At 38.6% G+C, this 25,437-nt stretch overlaps 1 protein-coding gene across 2 annotated transcripts in view; it reads left to right on the top strand.

Annotated features, from left to right (window-relative positions):
* Nucleotides 1-25,437, top strand: part of LOC124712045 (vacuolar protein sorting-associated protein 4) — a 182,201-nt gene that overhangs the window by 152,007 nt on the left and 4,757 nt on the right. The gene's annotated exons all lie outside the window — the stretch shown is intronic.

Below are 25,437 nucleotides of genomic sequence, written 5' to 3'. Positions count from 1 at the left end.
CACACACACACACACACACACACACACACACACACACACACACACACACACACACACACACACACGTGAACACTGGCACATGTTCCCGTCCCTGGTCTGAGGTGACAGAACTCTGGTCAGCCTCATGTTCTCGCGACAAATACTCAGTGATCGGTCCAAATAACTGGATGAGTTTAATAATGGACAACATGTCCTCCCCCATCTTCGACTGCAACATAGCACTGTTATATTTCATCATCATATCCATGCCTAACAGCAGAAGCCACACAATAAATTAAATGTCTTACCACACAACAAACAGCAAATCAATAACATCTAACAAAACCGCCAAACACATAAACCAAAAAATTAACTTATAACTCACTGAAAAAGCTTCCAAACCTTACGTCCCAAACTACAAACACTGCCAACGACTTCACACATCCAACACCAAGACTGAAATGAATCCAATACAACACATTACACTCAGTACATACACATACACACCACCAGGAGGCACCATCAGACACAACAAGATGACATCTACAAACACAACCAACTCATAAACTCCGCGCTGTAATGATGCCGCAAACTGCAACACCCTTACATAACGCACATGTCAAAGCAGGCCGGTGGAATCAGACTCTTCCACTGACCCCATGTTTTCTGTGACTATTTACTTTGTGCAGTTTTATGACCCAGTCTCTGTAGTCCTCCTCTTAGTAATATGTAGGCTGGCTAGTTCTGGGCTATAGAGAGCTTGTTTTTCAAGCACCACATCCCCACCCTGTGTAGAGTGCCAAAGCCTTTGGTGTTTAGTTCTCTTGTCGAGTTGGCTGACACGGCAACCAACAGATCAATGTATGCAACAACACCGTCAGTGTATGTATACCCAACCATCTCTGTTAGGAGGTGCTCGATGGAAAGACTCCGAAAGATGAGGCCACAGGTTGAACCTGGTGGGCACCCAATTGTGATTCCCTAGATAATTTTGTTTAACCAGCTGCCATTGAGCTATGTAGTCTATTATTACACTAGTCTATTAGACTTGAATAGATTTGCTGCAGGGTGTATAGGCAGACAAGGAAAAAAGAAATCCCAGATTTTCCCCAGTCAAAAAAACACACGTTTCCCACACATTAAAATACATTTCATCCAATGAGAAAAACACACTTTTTCTATAATAAGTAAGTCCCTCGGAGCTGTAAAAATATCAATCCTTTGAATGGTGAAGGTTTTATACACCAGTGTAGAACTTCGAGAATGAAAAAACTTGGCAAAAAAAATAAAAAATAAATAACTTTTGGAAAGATCTGTGATGTGCAGCAACATTTACGCTGCATATTTTCATATTACGATATGCTGCGTATTTTCGTATTCATATTACAAAAGTATAGATTCGAAACAGCTCATTAGTTTCAGAAGCATTGAAACAGAGATGTAAATATGCTTTTGTAAGCCAATCATAGCTGGTGTCACATGATCTCGCCAGCCAATGACAGCAGATATTCAGAGCATAGGCCACGTGACATAGTCGGCTAATAGCAACATCACTGTCAAGTAGTGTGAACACACAAATAGGAAGAATTAATGGTTTAAATTAATGCACCATAGTGCAGCTGCAAGAAAAGTTAAGCTTTCACATTTACTATTGGTATTTTTTGCGTGTGTTGCACTTTAAGACACACCCCACAAATGTGCCAGCAAAATTTTAAATAATGACATTAATGTCTGGTCTTCTGGGCTCAAATTCTTCTAAGTGGCTAGTCCTCAATGTGTTAAGTTTTAAATGAGAGCCAAACACTCTGGGATTTAAGAAATTCATCACGCGTTCTCACATGTAACATAATTCATCTTGCGTAAAAGGGCATGTACTTTGAAACTAATGCTTTTCAAAGCACCATTCGCAGTATTTTCCCGCGACCTGTTAGAAATACACTCGTGCTCATAAATTAAGGATAATTGCAGAATATGGTGCCACACAACGTGGCACTGCACAAAACTGGTGCTGATAGCATAGATACATAGGGAACACACACGACACAGATCTGTAAGTCCACAGTATTGGTAATAAGTTGAGAAAACCATCGCGAAATACATGTGCTACAAAACGCCACTGTTTCCAGCGCATGTACCCCGACATCAATATGGGGTATGATCACCATGCACACTTACACAGGCCGCGCAACGTGTTGGCATACTCTGGATCAGGTAGTCGAGCAGTTGCTGAGGTATAGCCTCCCATTCTTGCACCAGTGCCTGTCGGAGCTCCTGAAGTGTCCTAGGGTTTGAAGACGTGCGGCGATACGTCAACCGAGAGCATCCCAGATGTGCTCAATGGTGCCACTCCATTCACCTGATATCTTCTGTTTCAAGGAACTCCTCCACGATGGCAACTCGGTGGAGCCATGTGTTATCATCCGTCAGGAGGAAGGTGGGACCCACTGCACCTCTAAAAAGGCGGACATACTGGTGCAAAATGATGTCCCGATACACCTGACCTGTTACAGTTCCTCTGTCAAAGACATGCAGGGGTTTACATGCTTTGTCACTTCTATTAAACAAGAGTGTTTGATAGTAGTGACAAAACCTTATGGTTATGCATCAAGTTGTATAAAGTTGGCTTAGGGCATGGCCTGTTTTAGGCAAACATTTAAATAATATTTTATGCTCTGAAGAAGACGTTATAACTAACGTTGAAACCCAGGTAAACGATAAAGTTAACCTGCAACTGTAGGCTGTATATTCTTATACAAACAAAAGAAAAGTTCGGAGTAGGTATTAAAATCCATGGAGAGGAAATAAAAACTTTGAGGTTCGCCGATGACATTGTAATTCTGTCAGAGACAGCAAAGGATTTGGAAGAGCAGTTGAACGGGATGGACAGTGTCTTGAAAGGGGGGTATAAGGTGAACATCAACAAAAGCAAAATGAGGATAATGGAATGTAGTCGAATTAAGTCGGGTGATGCTGAGGGAATTAGATTAGGAAATGAGACACTTAAAGTAGTAAAGGAGTTGCTATTTGGGGAGCAAAATAACTGATGATGGTCGAAGTAGAGAGGATATAAAATGTAGACTGGCAATGGCAGGGAAAGGGTTTCTGAAGAAGAGAAATGTGTTAACATCGAGTATTGATTTAAGTGTCAGGAAGTCGTTTCTGAAAGTATTTGTATGGAGTGTAGCCATGTATGGAAGTGAAACATGGACGATAAATAGTTTAGACAAGAAGAGAATAGAAGCCTTTGAAATGTGGTGCTACAGGAGAATGCTGAGGATTAGGTGGGTAGATCACGTAACTAATGAGGAGGTATTGAATAGAATTGGGGAGAAGAGAAATTTGTGCACAACTTGACTAGAAGGGTTTGGTTGGTAGGACATGTTCTGAGGCATCAAGGGATCACAAATTTAGCATTGGAGGGCAGCGTGGAGGGTAAAAATCGTAGAGAGAGACCAAGAGATGAATACACTAAGCAGATTCAGAAGGATGTAGGTTGCAGTAGGTACTGGGAGATGAAGCAGCTTGCACAGGATAAAGTAGCATGGAGAGCTGCATCAAACCAGTCTCAGGACTGAAGACCACAACAACAACAACAACAAAAACATTTGAGAAATTGGATAAAATTAATGAAACACAAACAATAAAATCCAACCAGTCAAAACTCTTGGGTAAAGAAATGGGAGAAAAAAATGATCAATCATATCAGCTGCAGGGTGTTTGCTGAAGAAACTGCAGAGGAAACTTTAGATGAAGCAGGTGAAGGGCATACTCGCATGCATTTGTCAAACAAAAGTCTTCCAGGTCACCATAAAGAAGTGAAGATGAACCAGAAATTGACCCATTTCCATTAGAATTATTTTTTTAATAAATGTACCCATATTACTTTCCTGTAATGTTAAATTTTGTGCAGGAAGTCCATGAGACAGAAGAATGTTATTTCATTTTTGATTACAATTAAAGGCAATAAGGCTTAACAAACTTCATCCAAAATACACATTGAATATGATAAAGTCAAAAAGCACATACAAACCACAAAATAGTAAACAGCTATAACAATGGAAGAACAAAGTGAAAGAACAAACAACAAAAAATATAAAATAATCCTTTTGCAAATCTACAAACCTTTTGAAGAACACAGAAAGATCAGACATCATGTTGCAGCAGCAGGCGATGGCGGTAACAGCTTCATTGCAATCCAAAGATTTTTTTACTAAAGCTTCACAAATGTGGTGTGATACCTTAAAGGCAAAGAATAGGATTTAGTAGTGACATGTCACCAAATAAGTCAACACAGGGGAAAAAAGTATGTTCGAAGAATTATTCCAAACCACAGAGGTGTTTCAATATCATATGTCTGCTATAATTCTGCACTTCAGCCCTAATTTTGTGATCAAAACAGATAAAACTGAATGTGAATATTGCAACAACAGTAAACGAATTTTGTCACACCAAGATGAAAAAGTCATAGAACTTGCTGTCAACCAATTAAATAACTTGACACATTCATACATCGCCCAATACGGTGTACCTCTTTTCGGAAAACTGCCAACAGTCTTCATCTGTCTTCAAGAACTTAGCAAAAACTTTGGTTCTCGATTGCAACAAGAGGTTAACAAACTAATGAAACAACATCCGAACGTATACACAACCATCACAAAATCCGGGACACTGACGAAAGAAACATTCACTTAGTTCTTGGACAAAGTTATGCAACCATATGTTAAAAATTGAACCATCATCCTTCATATTGATTCATGGATGAAGGCAGAGTACCACCATGTTCATAGAAAATGATTCCTCCAAAGTGCCTGCTGCTTTGTGGACACTGTGACACATATTACATATGCTTTTACCAGCAAATAAAACATTTCATCTGAAAACTACGTTCATTGCACAGCAAAGGGACATTGCAACTAAATGCAGCGCAATAAAAATCTATCCATTGATTCATAACCAGTTGAACAATCAAATTCTCAGAAAAAAATGGTCTGTTACATGCAATTCGCCTCAAAATTATTGCCAACGTGTGAAATGTTTACACATGTTAACAGCATGAGTGTGACAGACCTGCCTTCACCTGATGTTCATGGTATTAGGAATTCATGTGTTTTGGATGTTTCTATGATTTGTATCATCCAAGGGAATGGACCACATCTTACTGAAGAGTAAAATATAAAAATTAATATAGGAATAAAATATAAGAATGTATAGAATAATTAATATGAGAATTTCAAAATATTGTGCAGTGCCACCGCCTTGGTAGAAATTGTCACATGCTAAAAGGCACCTAAAGTACATTGGAAACTTTGACTGTCATTTTCTCAGAACTGGTCGAGTAACTATGGATAACCTGAGACATGGATTCGCTCATTTTGACCCCTCTTCCGTTGTGTGAAGATTCTGATAAACTGGGTTATGGCACTTGCTGTGTTCTCATAAGATCAGATACACAGATGAACATGCAAACTAACGACAAACCACACAACACAAGACAGGTGACGAAAATGAGCAAGCAAACTGCAAAAATGACAGATACACTAGAAAAAAGGAATATAACCCAAAAAGTAGCTGATACATCAAACCAGTTCCTCTATTATCACCATGTGGGCTGTAAATCTGATGACCTTTATTTTAATATAGTATTGTGAGCAAATGATTGCCTTAGTTAAGGTATCCTTAATGTGGTGTCACCGCCAGACACCACACTTGCTAGGTGGTAGCCTTTAAATCGGCCGCGGTCCTTTAGTATACGTTGGACCTGCGTGTCGCCACTGTCGGTGATTGTAGACTGAGCGCCGCCACATGGCAGATCTAGACACACTTCCTAGCACTCGCCCCAGTTGTACAGCCGACTTTGCTAGCGATGATTCACTGACAAATTACGCTCTCATTTGCCGAGACAATAGTTAGCATAGCCTTCAGCTACGTCATTTGCTACGACCTAGCAAGGCGCCATTATCATTTGCTATTTATCTTGTGATGCATGTACCGTCAGACCGATGTTCACCAATTATGGATTAAAGTTAAGTATTTCAGAAGCTACGTACCTTCTTTTGCTAGTATAATTACTTTACCTGTTCCAGACCTCACGCCAGCCTGCGTGAGCTTAAACGCGTGCCTTTCGGCTTCCTCTCCTAGTGGCTTGGCTGTCTTGCCAAGTCACAACACTTAACATTGTGTGTATCTTGATTGTTAGTAGCCACGAAAAATAGAACATTTATTTGCTTCACTGTTGTATCCAAGCTTCTACTTTATTTTCTGACATCCTTGCAGTGCCAGCTGCAACCACGATTGCGAAAGATATGGGAAGTGGGCTTCCTTTGCTTTACCATACAGTCTCGCTTCCCCTGTATGTTAATGACTTCTGCATTTATTACAGTTCTTCAAACATAAGTAATAAAGAATACCAACTACAGGTTGCCATAGGAAAGCTCAATATTGCACTACTTACATTATCGGACTGCTCATCCACTCCTGGACCTTTATTTGCATAATGAGCTAGTTACGGTAGCAGAAACATAACCACTCTCTAGGATTAGTGTTTGATACTAAACTAGCAGGACTGTCTCATACATGCCATCTGTAACTGAAGTGTCAGCAACATTGCTCCACATTTTTGTGACTTGGTAAAGCTCTCATATTGTCCTGGTTGGAATACAGAAGCCTCACAAATGCATCAGCAACCCCATTGGTGCAGTGCCTTTAATGTCCAGTTCATCACTGTGGGGTCAAACTCCAATGTGTATATGTCCCAAGACAACTGGGAGATCCAGGAAAAACCCGGGAATTTTTTAGAATTCTGGGACTTGTTCATTGTTTTAGTTTTCAGTTAAATTTTTGTAATTTCGACTGGTGAGGACTGATACTCTGTATCCCACTACTGCAGAATAATACTGCAGAGTAAAACCTGAACGAGAGAAAGAAACGAAAATAGAAAGTGAGTTGCAAAGGAAATTTGCAATATACAACAAAAAAACACACTGCTCATAGAAGCGTCTGCCAACAGCAAAATGTGTCAATGGCTTTAGGAAGACTATGCAATGCTTCATAACAACACATTGCCTCCAATGAGCGTGATGTCACAACTGTTTACATTAGTTTCGTTTGAGCAGTTGAGGGCTGTTGTGCATGTGCAGTTGAGTCATGTGTGAGTAATACCTTCTCCCGCTTCTGGCCACAGAAGTGTGGCTGTTAGCTGTATAAGCAGTAGCAGCAAGCAGCCAGACGCTACCCGCAAAAATTTTATTGGCGCGCCCAAGCTGCCCGATTTATGCATGCGTAGCAGGCCTGGATCCATGGGCCAGGATGGGGGACTGAGGTATCTGCCCTGGGCGGCAATTTCAGGGGGTGCCAAATTCATGTTCTTTATAAAGGAAACCTTGTTTCACACAGCATCTAGCATCCAGTGCACGTTGATCTATCAATTATTCATAAGATTTTGAAGTGCATTCCTCTTGGTTTTTGAACACATTCTAAGTTGATTTTTGAATGTGTGCATAGTGGATGTGAAATCTCTGCCAGGGAAGTCCCTGTTGCATCTAGAAACAAACTTTCCTCCAGACAAAAGGGAACGGGGTATAAGAGCTGAGCGGAATAAAAACAAATGGGGGAATGCCAATTGCTGTTTGTTTATGTGGTTGACTGGGTTTGCGAATGATCGGTGTTGTTATAATTACTAGCGAAATCAATAGATTCAGACTACCAGAGTGGAAATAAATGACTAACAGGAATAACAGGTAAGAAAGATTATGTATTATCTTCTCGGTGTATCCAAGCAAAAGAAATTTTGACGGAAAATTTTTGGCCAGATCAGTACAGTAGTAAGGGCCAGTTGTACAGTCACCGGCTAGCAGCTGCTCAAGTTCTATTCTGGGAACAGTGTCGAAACCACGTTGTACGAACACATAACAACGCTTAGCCAGAGAATAAATGTGGGATAACTAAACTAGTGATTGAGACAGGGTTAGTGTAGTTAATTGGAGAATAAGTTTTGTCACTGGCTTGAATAGTTATTGAATCAGTGATAACAAGATTGATTATTAGAATGAGGAAGGAGAAGAAACAGGGACAGCACACAAATTATAGAAGAATATGACGATTCCAAATTTATATAAAAAATTTTTACTACTACTTTTGGATCTCATGCTTGAGAAACTGGAGCATATGCATAAACTATTTCCTAACATAAAGCTTTTTGATTGCAGTAGGCCTAATAGGCATTTGATATTGGTACTTCCTGAATTATATTCTGTCATGTTATAAAAATGACCATTTGTGCCCAGTCTCACTTATGTGGTGTTTTGTTACAATTGCTGCAATATAAGAAAGGCCTATTTCATTTTATCTAGCAGACAGTGACAAAAGAGATGTAATCAGATTGAGAAATCACGCCAGTCTTTGGTTTTATTTGTATTGACAGCTTTTTCAGTATTTGACAACAACGTTTCAGTTTTTCATGTAGCGAAAGTTTGACGAACTTTGGTAAGCTAATAGACCCTTTCGCAGAAAGGAAAGCATGCCCTGTAAAGCTGTAGCAAGATTAGAGAGGGAAAAAAATGCTAAGACATAAGGATTTAAGGAATGTGTACTGTCTAGCTTGCCTCTTGTCTTTACTGGTTTTATATATCCTGTATTTAATATTATGTCACACAAAACAGCAAGTTATTCTGAATAGTTCATGATCTCCCGGTTACAAATAATCCATCCAGTAGTGTGTGTGTGTGTGTGTGTGTGTGTGTGTGTGTGTGTGTGTGTGTGTGTGTGTGTGTGGGCGCGCGCGCGCGCGCGCATTTTAAAAAAAAGTGCCAGGATGTCACACCAGCTGACTGGGAGCAGGAGAGACACCACAGGACATTTTAATTTGTCCTAAATATAGTTTGTTTGCATCCATTTCAAAATATACACATTTGAATTCCACAGAGCGAAATACAGTGACGTGCAATAGAATAATGCTGTTTGAAGAGCTGTGGCACTGCACTTTCGCACACTTTAAGACCTAATAACAGGTCTTACATTTCCTTGAACATATATGTTTTATGTATGAGACTCTTCAGAAAGATGTGCACTACAAAATGAACATATTTATGAAAAGACGATTTTTTAAAAAAATTGTCATCCTACCTGAAACACTTAGTGATTTTGCTGTTTCCTCTTTGTTTACTGCTCTCACATCAAATAATTCAAAAAGAAGAAGAAGAAGAAGAAGAAGGAGGAGGAAGAAGAAGAGGAGGAGGGGGGTGCGATGGATTTCTGTGGCTGGGAGCTATCAAGTGAACTAAAATTTCCACCTTTCTTACAGTCGAGCATTAATCGCCTTGGAGAACAAGGAAGTTATTTTTGTCGGTTTGCTAAATAAATTTGAATTTTATTAATCTTTTCCGCAGAGTCAGTCAATTTATTTGAAATGAAGTGTTTAATTCTAGACTATTGGCTAGTTTCAGCTGTTCGCTGCCTTTGAAGTGCACGTTTTCATCTTCTAGCACATATGCCACTATGCCATAATAAAGAACCAAACATGAGATAATACAGTCCAAGAAAATTTGCCTTCTGAAAATCACACTGAAAAGGTTAATATCAGGTCGAGGACTACTTCATTGGGTATCAGGACATATGAATGTGCACTTAAAGCTGAATTATGCATTTTAGTATGGTTCACAAAATTTGGATGCTCTTGGAGTATCCTCTAATGTCTTCTTTCTTCTATGACGTAATGTAAGAGCTCTTAATGTTTTTCATGTACAAACATACTTGCTTCCTACGTCATCGTAGCTGCACAAGCATTGTGCCACCTGTTATCTGGTGCACTCTGGCAACTGCTGAAACGAACCTATTTCTAACAGGTTGCGGGAAACTATTGCAAATAGTCGTTTGAAAAGTAGTACTTTCAAAGTAAATTTCCTTTTACACAAGATGAACTATGTGCGAGAATATGCAATGAATTTCTTAAATCGCAGTGTTCGACTCATTTAAAAATCAAATTGAAAATTTCACTGGCACATTTGTGTGATGTATCTTAAAATGTAACACGCGTAAAAAAGATCAACATTATATGTAAAAGCTTAGCTTCTCTTGCAGCTTATTAATCCTAGAGACCAATATTATATATATGTTAGCTTTGATTTTCTTGTAGCAACACAATGTATATTAATTTAAACCATAAACTTTTCTTATTTGTGTGTTCCCACTACTTAACAGTGATGTTGCTATTGGCTGACTACATCACGTGTCCTATTCTCTGAAAATACGCTGTCATCGGCTGGCGTGATCACGTGACATGAGCTGTGACTGGCTTACAAAAGTGCATAGCAATCTCAATATCAATTCTTTGGAAAGTAACATGCAATGTTTGGTGGAATTCGAATTTATAGTTCGTAATACAAAAATACACAGCATACATGTTGCTGCATGTCAAAGATCTTTTCAAAACTTGTTTTTTTCAACAGAGTTTCATTTTCTAAAGTCATAGGAAATTCTACGCCGGTGTATAAAGCCATAGTCATTCGAAGGATTGATAAGTTCTACAGTTCGAGTGAAAGTATGAGGTCACTTGATACAGAAAAAGTGTATTTTTAACCAGGAAATCTGGGAAAAATCAGGGAGTTTTTTTCCTCATCCGTGTATACACACCCTGAACTCGCGACTGACACCTTTCAGAAGAGTCCTGTAGATAGCTTCCTGACTGACGTGAGATACTACTGTGCAGATTTGATGGCCTCAAATAATGCTTAACTATGCTGTCCTTGTATGTAACCTCAAAGACTATCCAAACCACAGTTTTCTCTTCTCGGATAAAAGCACATGACCTCCATAAAAACACACTTTAATTGGGATCCCAGTATCATTGCATCTACTATTCACCTTCTCTGAACCATATGTAAGCCCTCTGTACCCTCTCTTGTCATCCTCACAACTCTCTCTTGGAGGATCCATTGCCCACAACTTCATCTAGATCTATTCTTCAGGCCAAAAGACATAACAGCCCATCTACTCTAAGGTAACTTTGTTGATGTTAGAAAACTGAAAGAAGAATGGCACAATGAAGAAGTCATACAAGTCCAAAACATATATTGTGTTAATTGTTGGGTGGAAAGAAGCACAGTGTTTCCAATGAGTTTCAGTTCACTAGTTCTGCTAGCATTGGGGCACAATATCCTTGACGAAATGTCAAAGTATAAATTGCTAATCTTCTTTCTTCTCCCCCCCCCCCCCTTACCCCCTATGAAAGTCAACACTTTGACCATACGACTCTGACATGTAACAATAAGGTTATGCATAGTGAACGCAGTGAAAGGGCAAATGAAAGTGGAACGCTATGTTATATAACTTCCATTACATTGTGTAAACTGATGTGGTAACCATTCTGTGTACAGAAGAGACTGCCACATTTATATTTGGTATAAAATGACTGTCACATGCTGAAGTGCAGTAGACACCACTAAAAGTATCTGCATCTGCAGATGAACTTATAAACTTAAAGTAGTCTCCCATAGATATAAAACAGCAGTAGACTGTGTGTTCCAACATGGATTTCAATGTACAGTGTTTCCCTGTTAATCATATCTGCACAAGAAGCAAACCCACAGATAAAAAGTACAAAGTGACTAAGAAACTTACACAACAGAAACTTATATTAGACACCAAAGTTTCTCAGTAAAGACGGTATATGTCACAGTAACTAATAATAGAGGGGTAATTGTACATACAGTCCACTGCTTCTTAAAATTTTTGTGCAGTTCAAGAGAAGAAACAAAAACACATACAGTTAATAATAAAACTCTCAAAGTAATACCAGATGCTCAAAGTAACGCCAGATGAGATGCTCAAAATCATTAGAGTTATGAAGAAAATGAAGGTTCTTGAAGATGTTATTTCAGTAAAAATTATATGGATCTGTAGGACAAGTTAAACAAAATTTTGCAAAATTATAAACAGATTGTTATTGATAGAAGATAATTTTCCAAAGCTGAAATACATCTCTTTTACAAGGAAATAAACAGGTAAAACAAAATAAAAACTACAAATGTATCAATGACCTGTTTATAATGTGGCTGGTAATCACTAAGATTATCATCAGCCAGACACAGCAGAGATTACTTTTTAATGAAGCAAAGAAATGAGCAGATTTCAGAAATGGGCAATGGACTATTTGCAGGTCACTAATAAAATTATATAATTGGACAATGAGTTTGAATTAGCATTTTATTTGGGGTTCACAGATTTAACCTTCAAGCAGGCACACCTCTGTATGAGGTGCATCACTCACAAATAACGTTTTTTGTACCGTTCCATTGTTGTTTTACAATTGCGAGCCCATACTATTCCTTCATTATTGCTTCAGCTAACACAGTAATAAATTGTGTTGTTATATGTCCAAGTGAGCAGCAGTAATATAAGATAAAAAGGCAAGGTAGGTGATAAAAGTTTACAATCTGCACAAGAAAATGATCCAGATTCCGAGCTAGCAGCACAATCTCTCAATGAAGCAGTTATCTATGAGATAATTAGTAATCAAATAAGTGGTTGGCAGAGATCTGATGGTCATTACTGTGGGGTAACACTTGTATGTGGCAACAGTGTGGTACAATGAAAGGTTCATTTTATTATTGTTGAATTAAACAGTGATTTAGCTCATATAATGTTCATTGATTTTATTATTGTTTCAATAAACTAAGAGCAAACTGTCCATCCGCTCACTAAATGGTGCACCTGCTCAAGGGTTAAAGAAATTTTTTGACTCAGTTGCAATAAAATCTTGCTGACAGCCCTTGAAAAGCAAGGTACTGGTTCAACTGAAACTAATATACTGAAGATTGTACTTGCCAGTGTTATAGCTTCCATTAGAATCCATCAAGATAGTGAGAATGAGGAATCAGTAAAAGAAATACTTTACCACTAAAACTAGTCTCAGCAGTCCTAGAAGTAGTTTTCATATATTAAATGAAGAAGGAATATGGATTTAACGGAATTTATCTAAACAACCTTCATTTTACAGCTGATACTGTATGGCATGAAAATAGATGTTAAAATCAGTAATAAGATGACTAAATAATATATCACAATATACTGAAAAGAAAATTATACAAGGGGACAGTCATAAGTTGTAATTATTACCTCAAAAAATAGTTTCTTGCTTGTTTGCAGGTTCATGTCACAACATGAACACATTGAAATCCCCATACCACAGTACCATATCATGCCCTCATATAAGCCAAACAAAATGGTGTAGCCCATTCATAAACTGAAGTATTGTGCTGCAATTCGTTTTCTGCTTTTGACGGAGAACAACATTGCAACATCCATACTGAACTGGTTGAACACCAACAATGCACCATCATAACACCGCTATTAGGTGGCACTGATGCTTCTAATAAGATTAAACACGTCTGAATAATGAAACACTAAGTTACAGTCCATATCTCTGTTAAGCACTGGGAATTGCAAGAGAAGTGGTGGCCCTTGTGCTCAAAGAACAGCATATCACAATCAAAGGGATAGTGGAATGAGTGAAAGTCAGTCATGGATCAGTTTTAAACATCTTGCATGACATTTAGAACATGACAAATGTTGCCATCCTCTGGGTTCTGCAACTGCTCATACCCATTCAAAAATCCCACCAAATCAGGGCAGCAGTGGAAATATCTCAGCTGTTTCAGGTCAGTCCAAAAGACTTCATTGGCCACCTAATCACCAGGGATAAATGTGGGGTGAATCACCATTACCCTTAAACAAAGTGGAAATACGCAAATGCACCACTACTGTAAAAGGCTAAGACCCAACCCTGGGCAGGCAAGGAGATGTTGAGTGCTTTGTGGGCTGCCATGGTGTGGTGCTAACAGATTACGCCCAGTAGGAGCAAAGTGTCACCGCCACATACTACGAAAATCTCTGATGAGGTTATGGGGAAACTGTCCCAGGTGTTTGTGCTCCGCAGCAGTGCCCCAGCTCATTCTGCACAGAACACGGGTACATATTCTGCTTTTTTGGGCTATCAAGTTTTACCTTGCTCCACTTTTCTTCTGTTGTGATACCCAGACACTTCTTACTCTTTCTTTTTTCTGAGGAAACCTTTGTATGGTAGTCATTTCCAGAATGACAATGACAATGACACTGGCAGTGGGATATGGACTTCTAATGCGCAAGTGGTTCAAAAACAAAGGGTCGCCCTAAGAGCAGTGGAGGAATGCTCATTGGGTATTACTAGGAAGGGAAGGAAACACAAGTGTATTAGGGAAGAGGTTGGAGTGTAAGATGTAATAAAGACTGGGAATGCTTTCTTCCAAGCTATAAGAAAATACAGTCTAATCAAAGGTGATGAGATGATACTAGAAAACGTGCATTAGCAATATGGATGCTTATAGTGAAGGTCATATTGGATAATAAATAATTGCAAGGGTAACAACTCACTGTATAGTCAAAGCATTGAGTCATTGATAGGAATATAAAAAAGATACAATTTTGCTGAGCTTTCAGACGAGAGAGTGCCCCTTCCCCACCTCTTCCTCCCCTTTTCACACACAAAACAGAGAGACTGCAGTTGCACAAGATAATGATGTGGCAGTGAAGAGTTCACTCTGGTGCAGGCATGGCAGCTGTAAATATGACATAATTATGTGGATTGGAAGATGGAGGTATAACTGAGGAAAAGGGAAATTGCAGAGAGAAGGGTTCAGTGAAGGGGGGGGGGGGGGGGGGGGGGGCGCGGCATAGGTTATTGGCTAGGGAAATTGCATCTAGGTTTACAAGATCGGATGATGTGTTGCAAGAGCAGTTCACTTCCATTTAATTCAGAGATGGTGGTGTTGGGGTGAAGCATCCAGATGGCACAGTTTATGAAGCAGCCATTGAAGAAAAGTAAGTTGCTCTCAACAGTGTGTTGCACCACTGTCAGTTTGGCAGTTGCCATTCGTTTGGGTGGACAGCTGGTTGGTAGTCATGTTTACTTAAAATGCTGCAGAGCTGGTATACATTATGGCTGCTTTCTTAGGCAGTCCTGCTTCTAATGGGATAGGATATTCCAGTGACTGGAGTGGGATGTACTAGGCAGGTGCATTTGACTGGTCTTGCACTTGGGTCTTCCACAGGGGTATGACCTCTGTGGCGAGGAATTAAGAGTAGGTGTGATGTATGTGTCGACTATGATATCTCATAGATTTTGAGAGACGTGAGAAGTAGGTGTGTGTGTGTGTGTGTGTGTGTGTGTGTGTGTGTGTGTGTGTGTGTGTGTGTGTGTGTTTTGATACAGGCTTTCTATGGTCGATTCCTGAACCAAGTCAACTAATAAAGAATCGTCAGAAGTGTCTCATCTGCTCCTGTACTGAGTAAGAATATTTGATTAGTTAGTAGCACATTATTTGCTGTGTGAATGCTCGGCTGCTCCAGTTCTGTGTAGGAATATTTGAAAAGGTAGCACCACATTGTATGTTACGTGGGTGATCTGTATAATACAGAAAAATATGCAATTCATAATGCACAAAGTGAGTGAATTATATTCAACATATATGTAAAATTAGAGTATTTGTGGCTGGTTGCATTCACAATTGACAATTCTTAATAAGTCTCCAATGATCGTTGTGCTCTTTTAATTTGAAATTCTGTTCAAAATTCAAATTGATTGATTTCAGTGTAGCAACTATGTCATTTTCTCATCAGCCAGTTTTCAAGGAAAAGTTGATAATATTATTCATTTGGCCAACTAGCTTCTAATCTGCTTAAAACCTCTAAAGAAAACTAGATGGTGCACTGCCATTTAACAAGATTTGAAGATCCAAGATAGCTTCCAGGATTGAATGGATCACATCACAAATATGATCCTCCTGATTGTTGATAGGTCCATTGACAGATCCTCAACACTGCTAATGAGATAACCAGTCTCCTAGTGGAACAAAAAACCTCATTCTGCAAACCACTTTCACATCCAGACAATCATCAGGTAACCTAGGCACCTATTGAATGATGTTGGGGAATAGGTAAATAATTTGAGAGGATAGGAATAGATAATGGAAAGAGATTTCAAGTTTCAACAGAGCTTCCACTCCATCCTCTATGAAGAGTTGGTCTGAAGAATTTATGGAAGGATGTGTACAGATATCTGTAACATCATAAAATGTTCTCATCTCATTGCCTGGCATCATAATGCAGATAATAGAAAAGTAATTATCCTATACTACTTCCAGTGGTTGAGAGGCCCTGTATTGAATCACCAGTAGTTTGCTTTGTAGTGATGTTCTGTTCTGAATTCCCAATCAAAAAATATTCTTGCTGCAACTCTTTAACAAGGTCTTGTCAGAAGGGCAGTAGCCTGGCTCCTAGAAGAAAGCAAGAGTTTCTTCTGCTCAGATGCAGTAATTGTATTTAGAGTAACTTGTAAGTCTTGTAGACTTACATTTTGACCCAGTTGTAGTAGTTAAATTTTTACAAGGATACTGAATTTACCATGGTATTACAGTTTAAGAACAAACAGATTAAAGTATAATTCTTATCTACAGGCATTTACATACTTCAAAGTCTAGTTTGCCAACAACAGGATAGTGTAGCCTTTTGTAGAAACCACACCAGCAGTTGCCTGAAGTAATTTAGGGAAATCATGGAGACAGGAACCTGTATCATCCTAAACACAAGGCCAATCTATTTTAAAGCAGAGCAACATCATTCATTTTATCTCTAGTGGAAAATACTTTTTTGCTAAGAATTTATTTAATTATGTAAAAAGCTAGTCCTATACTGTCCATTCATTTCTCAGTACCAATTTGTTTACATTATGAGCTATTATCAAAACTGTATAATGATTTTCCATTTTGTGCACTACAATTTTGCTTGTCTGAAAATTTGAGTCAGCATCTGTCCGTGCATCAGATGTTGAGCTCGGATAGAAGATAAGGGATTACACATTGTAGAGTTGTAGGAATAAGGACTCCCAGAAAAAAAGGATGTAGTGTGACTGTGAAGTGACAGATGTTTTGTTATTATATAGTTGTAGTTACATGAGCAATCCTCCACTGCATAGAATGTATCGCTTAACAGTTAATTTACATATAGCGGAGATGCTGAGTCGCAGGCACAGCAGAAAAGCTGTCACAAAATAAGCTTTCAGCCAGCAAGGCCTTTTTCACACACACACACACACACACACACACACACGACCACAGTATCTGGCTGCTGATGACAAAGGTCTTGTTGGCCAAAAGCTTATTTTGTGACAGTCTTTCTGTTGTGCCTATCTGCGATTCAGCATCTCTGCTATATGGTGAGTAGGCAACTATTCTTTTCATAATAATCGTTACATTCATTCCTGCATTTTCCATTGTTTGATTTTAACAGTTAACAATTTTTTAAGGCTGACTTCAAAAAGTAAGTTGCACATTATTGTGTCAGTCCAAGTAACATCTATTGAATGCTTCCCTACGCTTCAAAGTGACAGAAATACATGACAGTCACAAAGTCTTTGTAAACAATGGTTAAAATGTTATACCAGTTGTTCAGTTCCTTGACTGTAGAAATGGGCTTGGGCTGTTTGGTCATGGAACCATTTGAAAATTGCTGTGTGAACATCCTCATCATTGGAAAATCCCCCCCCCCCCCCTTTCCTCAATATTCTTTCAGCTTGTCAAGTAGATGGAAATCGCAGGGTGCAAGATGTGACTTCCTGATCAATATCTCTCATGTCTGTGCAGCCTTGGTCAAATTATTAGTATCATTCCACTATGGCAGGACACAATTTTGCATTTGATCCATACACTGCAGAATTTCACAATGAATCTCTGTGTTATTTAGACATTTTGCCAACAGGAATCATACTGTCCCATGTACTGCAACTTAGGGTATCTTTCCAGTTTTTATGAAATGTCATTCACACAGTGATGCACTGTTTCCCATACGATAGCAGAAATATGTCTGTAAGAAGTCCAGAACATGCACACTCTTCTGAAAAGTGCCACTCTGGTTACGTAATGGTCTTAGCATGGGCCAATATGTGTAACTTATTTTCTGAAGTCGCTGCCTAAGTTAACTGTTCTCTTTGGTCTCCCTGGGAAAATTTTTGTACAATTTCATTCTGTTGCAGAAATTACTGTGTTTAATTTTTTTTTATTCTTTCTTGATAAATATAGTTCACTCTGTATGTTATTCCATAATCATGTGATACAACTATTTGTGCAGTATTACCAAGATTATTTCTGATGTGTAGTACTAATTGGTAAATATACTCGCATGGTGTACATAAAATCCCCAGTGTTGTGAACAGGCCTTTACATTGAGGCTGGTATTTATTTATTTATTTTGGTTATGCTTACAGCACTCTGCTTTAGTTTGAAAAATGTATTCATATTTTTTGCATTTGTTGGCCAGAAAAGAGTTCCTTTGCTAAGGACACTGACTGTCAAACACTGAGCACTGTAGGGGCATAACAGCTGATGACATTGTTCGTTGTAAGTACCTTTGTGTGTCCACACAACTTCAACTGAGAATCAATATTTATTCCTATCAATTTGTGTTTGATACACATTGTATAAAGGTACTATTTATATTTAACAGTGTCAGTTTCCACTCTTCAAACTGAAATTCATGGCATTTGTTTTCTTTATCTTCAAAGTAACTTTATTGCATATTGACCTTTTGTAAACTTCCTTGTTGGTTTTGTTTGCTTTCTCTGTGACTATAATATTGCTGTCGTTAGCAAATATAATTTTTTCTCCGTGAGTAGCAATGTTGGAACCGTATTGTTCTTAATATATGGACGCTACCCTGAGAATTTCCTAGCGAGTTTCGGCATATTTGACATGTGTGTTAGTATCCTGGTCATAGGTAGTTACACCTCTTAATCCTGATTACTCTAAGTTATTTACTATCAAGAATACCATAAGCCTTAGAAAGAATGAAGAATATGCTCTGGCACATCATTGTCTAGAGAATCAAGTACTGCTTTTGAGAAATCTACTATGGCTGATTTTGTACTTCAATGCATATATTTGGTTCTGCTCATTCAGATGGATTCAAGAGGAATGGTGTTCCTTAGGAAAGTATATTAAGTGTTATTCTTTGTGAATAGTACCAGGTGGTGATAGATAAACCGGTGGTGTGGGCTGTATACATTGCAGGACGCTGAAACCTAATAGTTATGTTCATTAACCAGTGCATTCGTGATGTAGGCTGGGGAGGGGCATTCCGCTTTCTGCCATCATGAGAAAATATGGCACTGTAAGCAGTCAGATTGTGAAATGTTTCGTGTTTTGATGTCAGTGTGCTGTTTGTCAAGTGACTGTTGGTGCAAAGGATTAATGCACTGCTCATGAAGTTATTTCATTAGAAATAGCAGCATTGCATTGCAGGCATATCGCCATCAGGAACAGCTGCAAAGAGACACCATGTCAATAAATGGGCTGAAGAATACGATTGTGAAATTTGAAGAAACAGGTGAATTAGGTGGTGCACCAGGGGGAAGAGGTGGCCTATTCCCATAGCAGTTGTTGAAGAAGTTGCTGTAGCTATAGCCAACCATGCAGCACATGCCTCAGTGTCAGCAGCTGGTGCAAGCTGTATCATGGGAATTCTCACTCCCACAATCAACAGTTCAAAATATTTTGCGGCACATTTTATGCTGGTATCCCTTAAAGATTCAGAATGTTCACCAGATGAATGCTACATCATGATTTTGCCCTTTGTTTTTTGGCATGCCTGGAAATGGATGATGTGGCTGGGCAATGTTTTTTTGCAGGGCGAGACACATTTTACCCCGCACGGTGTCGTAAACACGCAGAACTATCACACATGGGAGTTCTACTCCAACTCATGTTGTGCAGGAACATCCACTGTACCTAGCTTACATGACTGTGTGGTGTGGTTTCAGAAGCTCCTTTACTCTCGGTCTGTTTTTCTTCGAGAAGTTAACACCTCATAGGCCTGATAAGTATATAGTGGCATCCACACATTATAAGGACCTCCTCCTGCAACCCAAGATTCCAGCCTTGCAAGAATGCAACTGTGTCCACATCACTATTTTCAAACAAAATAAGGGCACCACCACATGTCGCTTGCCAGGTGAAAGACAGTCTTTGAGAAACTCTCAGTAAAAACAACTTCATCTCTAGCCAGGTGAAAGATCTGCAACCTTCCCGATCTGAAATGTGAAGGATAGCATATGATGACATATTGCTCTTACTGCACTGGATATGCTGTGAAGAAACAGTCAACCATGCCATGTTATGGATGCAGCATGTTGCTGAGTCTGAGGCTACATTGAACCCATGTTGTAACTTGTGACCATATCCTCATAAACTGCCAAAACTACAGTTATCAAGCATTTGATTGTTCCTCACCTTTTCCTGCACTCACATTACATTCTGACTGCTTACAGTGCAATATTTTCACCTGGTGGCAGAAAGTGAAACTCCCCCCCCCCAGCATATTCCACCACCACACCAATTAATGTACATACCCACAATGTTTCAGCATACTGCAATGTATACGGCTTACACTGAACCACTCGGAGCACCATCAGTTTTATTATAACCACCCAGTACTTTTTTTATAGCATAAAGCATTGCAGGATATCCATTGTGTGTGAATAGCTTTTTAATTTTCCATTTGCCCTCCAGTGAAATAGATTCGTTAACTACGTTCGCCTTAGGAAGTATGCCTAGTCTGTGTTAATCTGATTTCATATTTTCCTCACTTAATATCCTACGAAATTACATTTTGGGAAACTTCTTACTTTCTTCTAGTTTGTTACACGAAATATTCCATAAAAATAACATTTGGTTGTCATGCAAAAAGCTGTTCAAGGAACTACATATCTTGTTACAATCTCTTAGGAACTTTATACTAGATAGTCCATTACAGCAGAGGAGGAATTATGATGTTTGTAATCACGGAACTTGAAGAAAACATTAATCTTCTAAATTAATTAATTTATACTCAGAAAGTGGTGAATAATGCTGCTACCAAAATATTTGATCATTTGCCTGATTCGAAACTTTGATGAGGACTGGGTCCACAGTCTTTATACAATTATCAGATGTACTCATTCCATTTAAGGCTATGTAATTAATTGGTATGCAAGTGCTGCCAATATGTTCCAAAATGTCACACACAAAAATGGGATTTATGCTTCAGGTTCTGTTGGTGATAGAGGGATAGGGTTAGGTGTTCAGGGTAGCCCTTGGGCTATGCCCAACAGAAAGCTCATCTTACTGTAACTATCCTACATTAAAGTCAGATTTTAAATATTACAAACTTCCTCCAGTTTAGGCACACTGGGTTTTTTAGATGTGGTCTAGTGTGCACCTTATGGGCTTATGTAGGCACCATTTAGTTCTTGAAGAGGTTCCTGAGGTGGGGGGGGGGGGGGGCATTTTTCACCATTTTAACACTGTCAGCAGCAGATATCTATATAACTGATTGCATAAAATTGCTCAAATATTAACAGTAAATTCTTTAGGCACTTTTCTAGAAATGCCATATTCCCATTTTCAGAAATCTTTATCAGTCATCAAGAAACATCCCAAAGACAAAGTTCTTGGATACCAAAACAGAGCTGCTGAGTCCAAGACAGCTATGCTCAGCAAATGGATGACATTTTTACAATATATTCCTAAGATCCCAATCTCAAACAGCCTTGAAAATTTTCTTTTTATCTTTACCTGTTTCTGAGATACAGAGGTTCAAAATTACCCGACTTGTGCACATAAAGTGACTTAACGAAGAGAAATAGCTTATAAAGTGCTCCATTATCATCTGAAGGGTTCTTGGAACCCCATGTTGTAGTATTGAAGAACATGCAAACTTTTTGTGCATGTAAAACCTGGTCTGATATGTAAAATTAGTTTTGCATTATTTCAATTTCACATAAGTAAACTATCAATGAAAGCAGAACTTTATTTCATAATTTCATTTGCAGAACTCTTCACTATGTTCATTCACAAAACATTTTCAAAGCCAAGCACAAGTTGCAAACAGAAATAGAAAACATACTGAAAACCTTTCTGGCTCGTTTTCTGGTTTCTGTTTTGACAAAAATTGAGAGTATTTCTGAAATTCTTCATAATGACCTCTTTACATTTGATAATCTGTTTCCTCTTGAACAGCTAATTGTTGGTGGGCAAGTAACTGAAGAGCTTAGTAAATTGGAAGGACATGACAAATGTGGTTTCTAAAGAATGCCCAAAAACATTACATCACAGGTTGCAAATGTATGATGGAAAAGACATGACAAAAAGTTTAATGTTTTTAGATCCCAAAGAAAGAGCAAAGAGCAGAAGTTGCAATGACTTGTTAAAAGTTGCAAAAATGATACCATTTGACCTCTGGCAAGATTACTTATTGGAAGAGTGGAAGGTTATATGCAATTTGAAAAAGATGACCCAGCTTTTGATAACAAAGCTATTGACAAGTATTGGCAGCAGCACCTCACAAAAGAGGCTCTTCACCCATACAGTGAAAATATCGAAATGTTTCAGAACTTATTCAGGCTTCTCTTACATTGTTCCACGGAAATGCAGAAAGAGGGAGAAGATATTACATTTCGAAGCACACATTAAGAGTGGAGAGGGCAACAATGACCAAAAGATTTTCAAACAGTGTTTTGACTGAGAGATACTTTGGGACAATACTTTCATTTATTTTTTGTGCCCATTGACTAACAGCTCACAGGGTGTGGACAGCAAGCACATGCAAATTATACTGCTTATAAGGAAGAAACGCGAAAAGAGGAACGAAACAAAGGCATCTTTAAGGGTATATTAAAAAGATGAAAAAAATCTGTTGACAGACAGCGGCTGTGAAAGAAAAGAAAAAAGACCACCTAGTATCTAAGGAGGCACAAGAACAACAGGTACACTGAAGAAAGCACTGGAAAAAAATTATTTAAAGACATTAAAACTAGTCCAGGATATGCTAGAGGCTGCACAAATCATAAAAGTAGAAGAAAGAGTGAAAGAAAGGGAGTTGGAAGCCATTTAGAAAAATTTTGAGAAAACAAAACCTAGTGTGATTTACTTCATTTTTTGCTAAGATTCCAAAGAAACTAATCTAAAAATATTTTGTGCTCTCTTTCCATTATATATGTATAAAATGTCATTAATTGTAAAATTGTGATGTAGATTTTGTTTGGGAATTACGATTATCAATACTGAATTACCAGTGTACCTGCATATTTTAATAAATTTGTATGAAGGAAGAAAATGGCCATACCCAATCCAGGATCATAATAGAGAAATTATATTATGGTCTTAACTGGCCATTTTTCGCCTTTTAACTATGTTTTTTAATGTGCTTTGTTACCTGTCTCACCTTTTTCAAGGGTCACCATGGCTCCTCACCCTGTAAACGAGGTGTTGTGGTCACCATTAACTTATCTGTATTAACTATGTGATAGGTCCATGTTGCTATATCTTGAGGATACAAAGTCCATGCCAGCTGGAAATCTTAAACACCTGTCACTATAATATAAATTCACTTGCTGCTGCTTTTATCATGCATATATTTCACCTTCATTACGTACATTCCATGTTACAGCATAAGACTTCAACAAAGTACATAATACATAGTAGTCTTGCCATTTTCACTTGTATGTTATCTTTGAGTTTTTCTTGACAAGTGAAATCAGGATCACTAACTTCCGCAGCGAATCTCCAAAGTGGGGTGACATATTTATGGTCTAACTGCCCCGACCAGCAAGTGTCCCCAAGTGTAGGAATCCAGGTGCTCATCACACCGGCCTTGCAGATAGGCTGCATCCATCTTCAGTCTGATGACATGCACGAAATAAAAAGAAAATTTCCCGCACAATATGCGGCCCAAAATGAATCCTTACGTACTAAAATCACAAGATGCTTGCTCAGGGTCATGACTACCTTTTGTTGGTTAAAGAGACAGAGGGAGTAAGTGATATGTTACCCCTCAATATTCATGCTTTTTTATGCTGAAGGGAGGAAACAGTGGCAGTGGAAAAGAGGCAGAAAAGTAATAAATACTGGAAGATAGTAGACAGTGGTTGTGTTATGGAAAGAGCGGAGGAGACCTTGGCAGTGGGTGATGGGAGACAGTCTCTATGACAGTGACAATGGGGAAGAGAGAACAGTGACAGTGAGAGGAGACAGCAACAATGAGATAATGATGTTTGGTTTGTGGGGCATTCAACTGCGCAGTCATCAGTGCCCATTCAAAGTCCCAATTTTTACACAATCCTTTTTCTTTTCATAATCCAATCTAGTCACTCTCAGAAATGATGATATGATGAGGACAACACAAACACCCAGTCCCCGGGCAGAGAAAATCCCTGACTCGGCCGGAAATTGAATCTGGGACCCTATGATCCAGAGGCAGCAATGCTAGCCCCTAGACCACTAGCTGCGGACAAATGAATGAGACAGTAGCAATGAGAGAGAGGAGAGTAGTAGTAGTAATGGAAGAGGAGGAGGGGGACAGGGTGAGAGACAGGGGGGGGGGGGGGGGGGGGGGGGTTTAACAAGTGAGAAAGAGAATGGGCAGTGGGAGTGAATGGTTATGAGCAATTTACAACGATGGATTAGTGGGTGTGATTGTGTTACAGGTATAGGGAAATGAAAGGTGAGCTGCATGTTAAAAATAGCACCAATACATTTGCAAGCCAAAATTTTTGAGGAAAAATTTTAAAGGTGCTGAGGAAGGTGCTACCCCCACTTTTTAGTCAATCTTTTAAACAGAAACATATTCACCTTTTTTGTATTCAGATAGCAGCATTTTTCCATTAGTTGATAAAATGCATTACTTGTAACAAAACTAACTTCCAGTCCGCAGACTAATTTTTATTTGGAAACTTGAAGCTTACATAGTGAAAAGAACTGAACTTTGAAAATAAAAAAAAAATATTTTCTTCTGTTGTTTTAACTTACCAATAAATTAGTCATCCTGAATCCATGGTTGAGTAAATAGTTATTTACAACCTTGTAAATTGATTCCTTCCATATTTTTGAGGTACAGTAAGTCTTATATTCGAAATCTTTTTTTAAGTTGAGATTGTATGTAGGATGTTGTCGATCACAATGATTTTGAAGTTGTGTGCACAAACTTGTCTGACTATGGCAGTCATATTTCCTTGGAGTGCCTGTAAAACTGATCTATTAATTAATTCTTAATGTACGAGGGTAATCCCAAAAGTAAGGTCTTATCCTCGCAATAGAGCAGATCGATATGAAATGCTGTTTCTGCTCTGATATACTTTGTGCTGTGCACTCTATCCATCAGTATTTCCCCAGCAGGAAAAAATTGTTCATATTATTGAACACACATTTTTTCCATTATAGCAGATATGGAAATTAGTATCAGTCTGCTGAGTTCCTGGCCATTTTGGACTGGTGGTGAAAGAACCTTTTGGGAAATAGACTTAGGCATAATGTGTGTTTCTCTGCTTGCAATTAGCCACAAAATGGGGACTTTCCTAGTTTATAAGTGTAACATTTGTAATAAACTTTCATATTTATCAAGTTT

This window comes from Schistocerca piceifrons, chromosome 1, assembly GCF_021461385.2.
Source record: "Schistocerca piceifrons isolate TAMUIC-IGC-003096 chromosome 1, iqSchPice1.1, whole genome shotgun sequence".
Classification (NCBI taxonomy): domain Eukaryota; kingdom Metazoa; phylum Arthropoda; class Insecta; order Orthoptera; family Acrididae; genus Schistocerca; species Schistocerca piceifrons.
The sequence above is the reverse complement of the archived record's forward strand: the minus strand, read 5'-3'. Positions and strand labels throughout refer to the sequence as shown.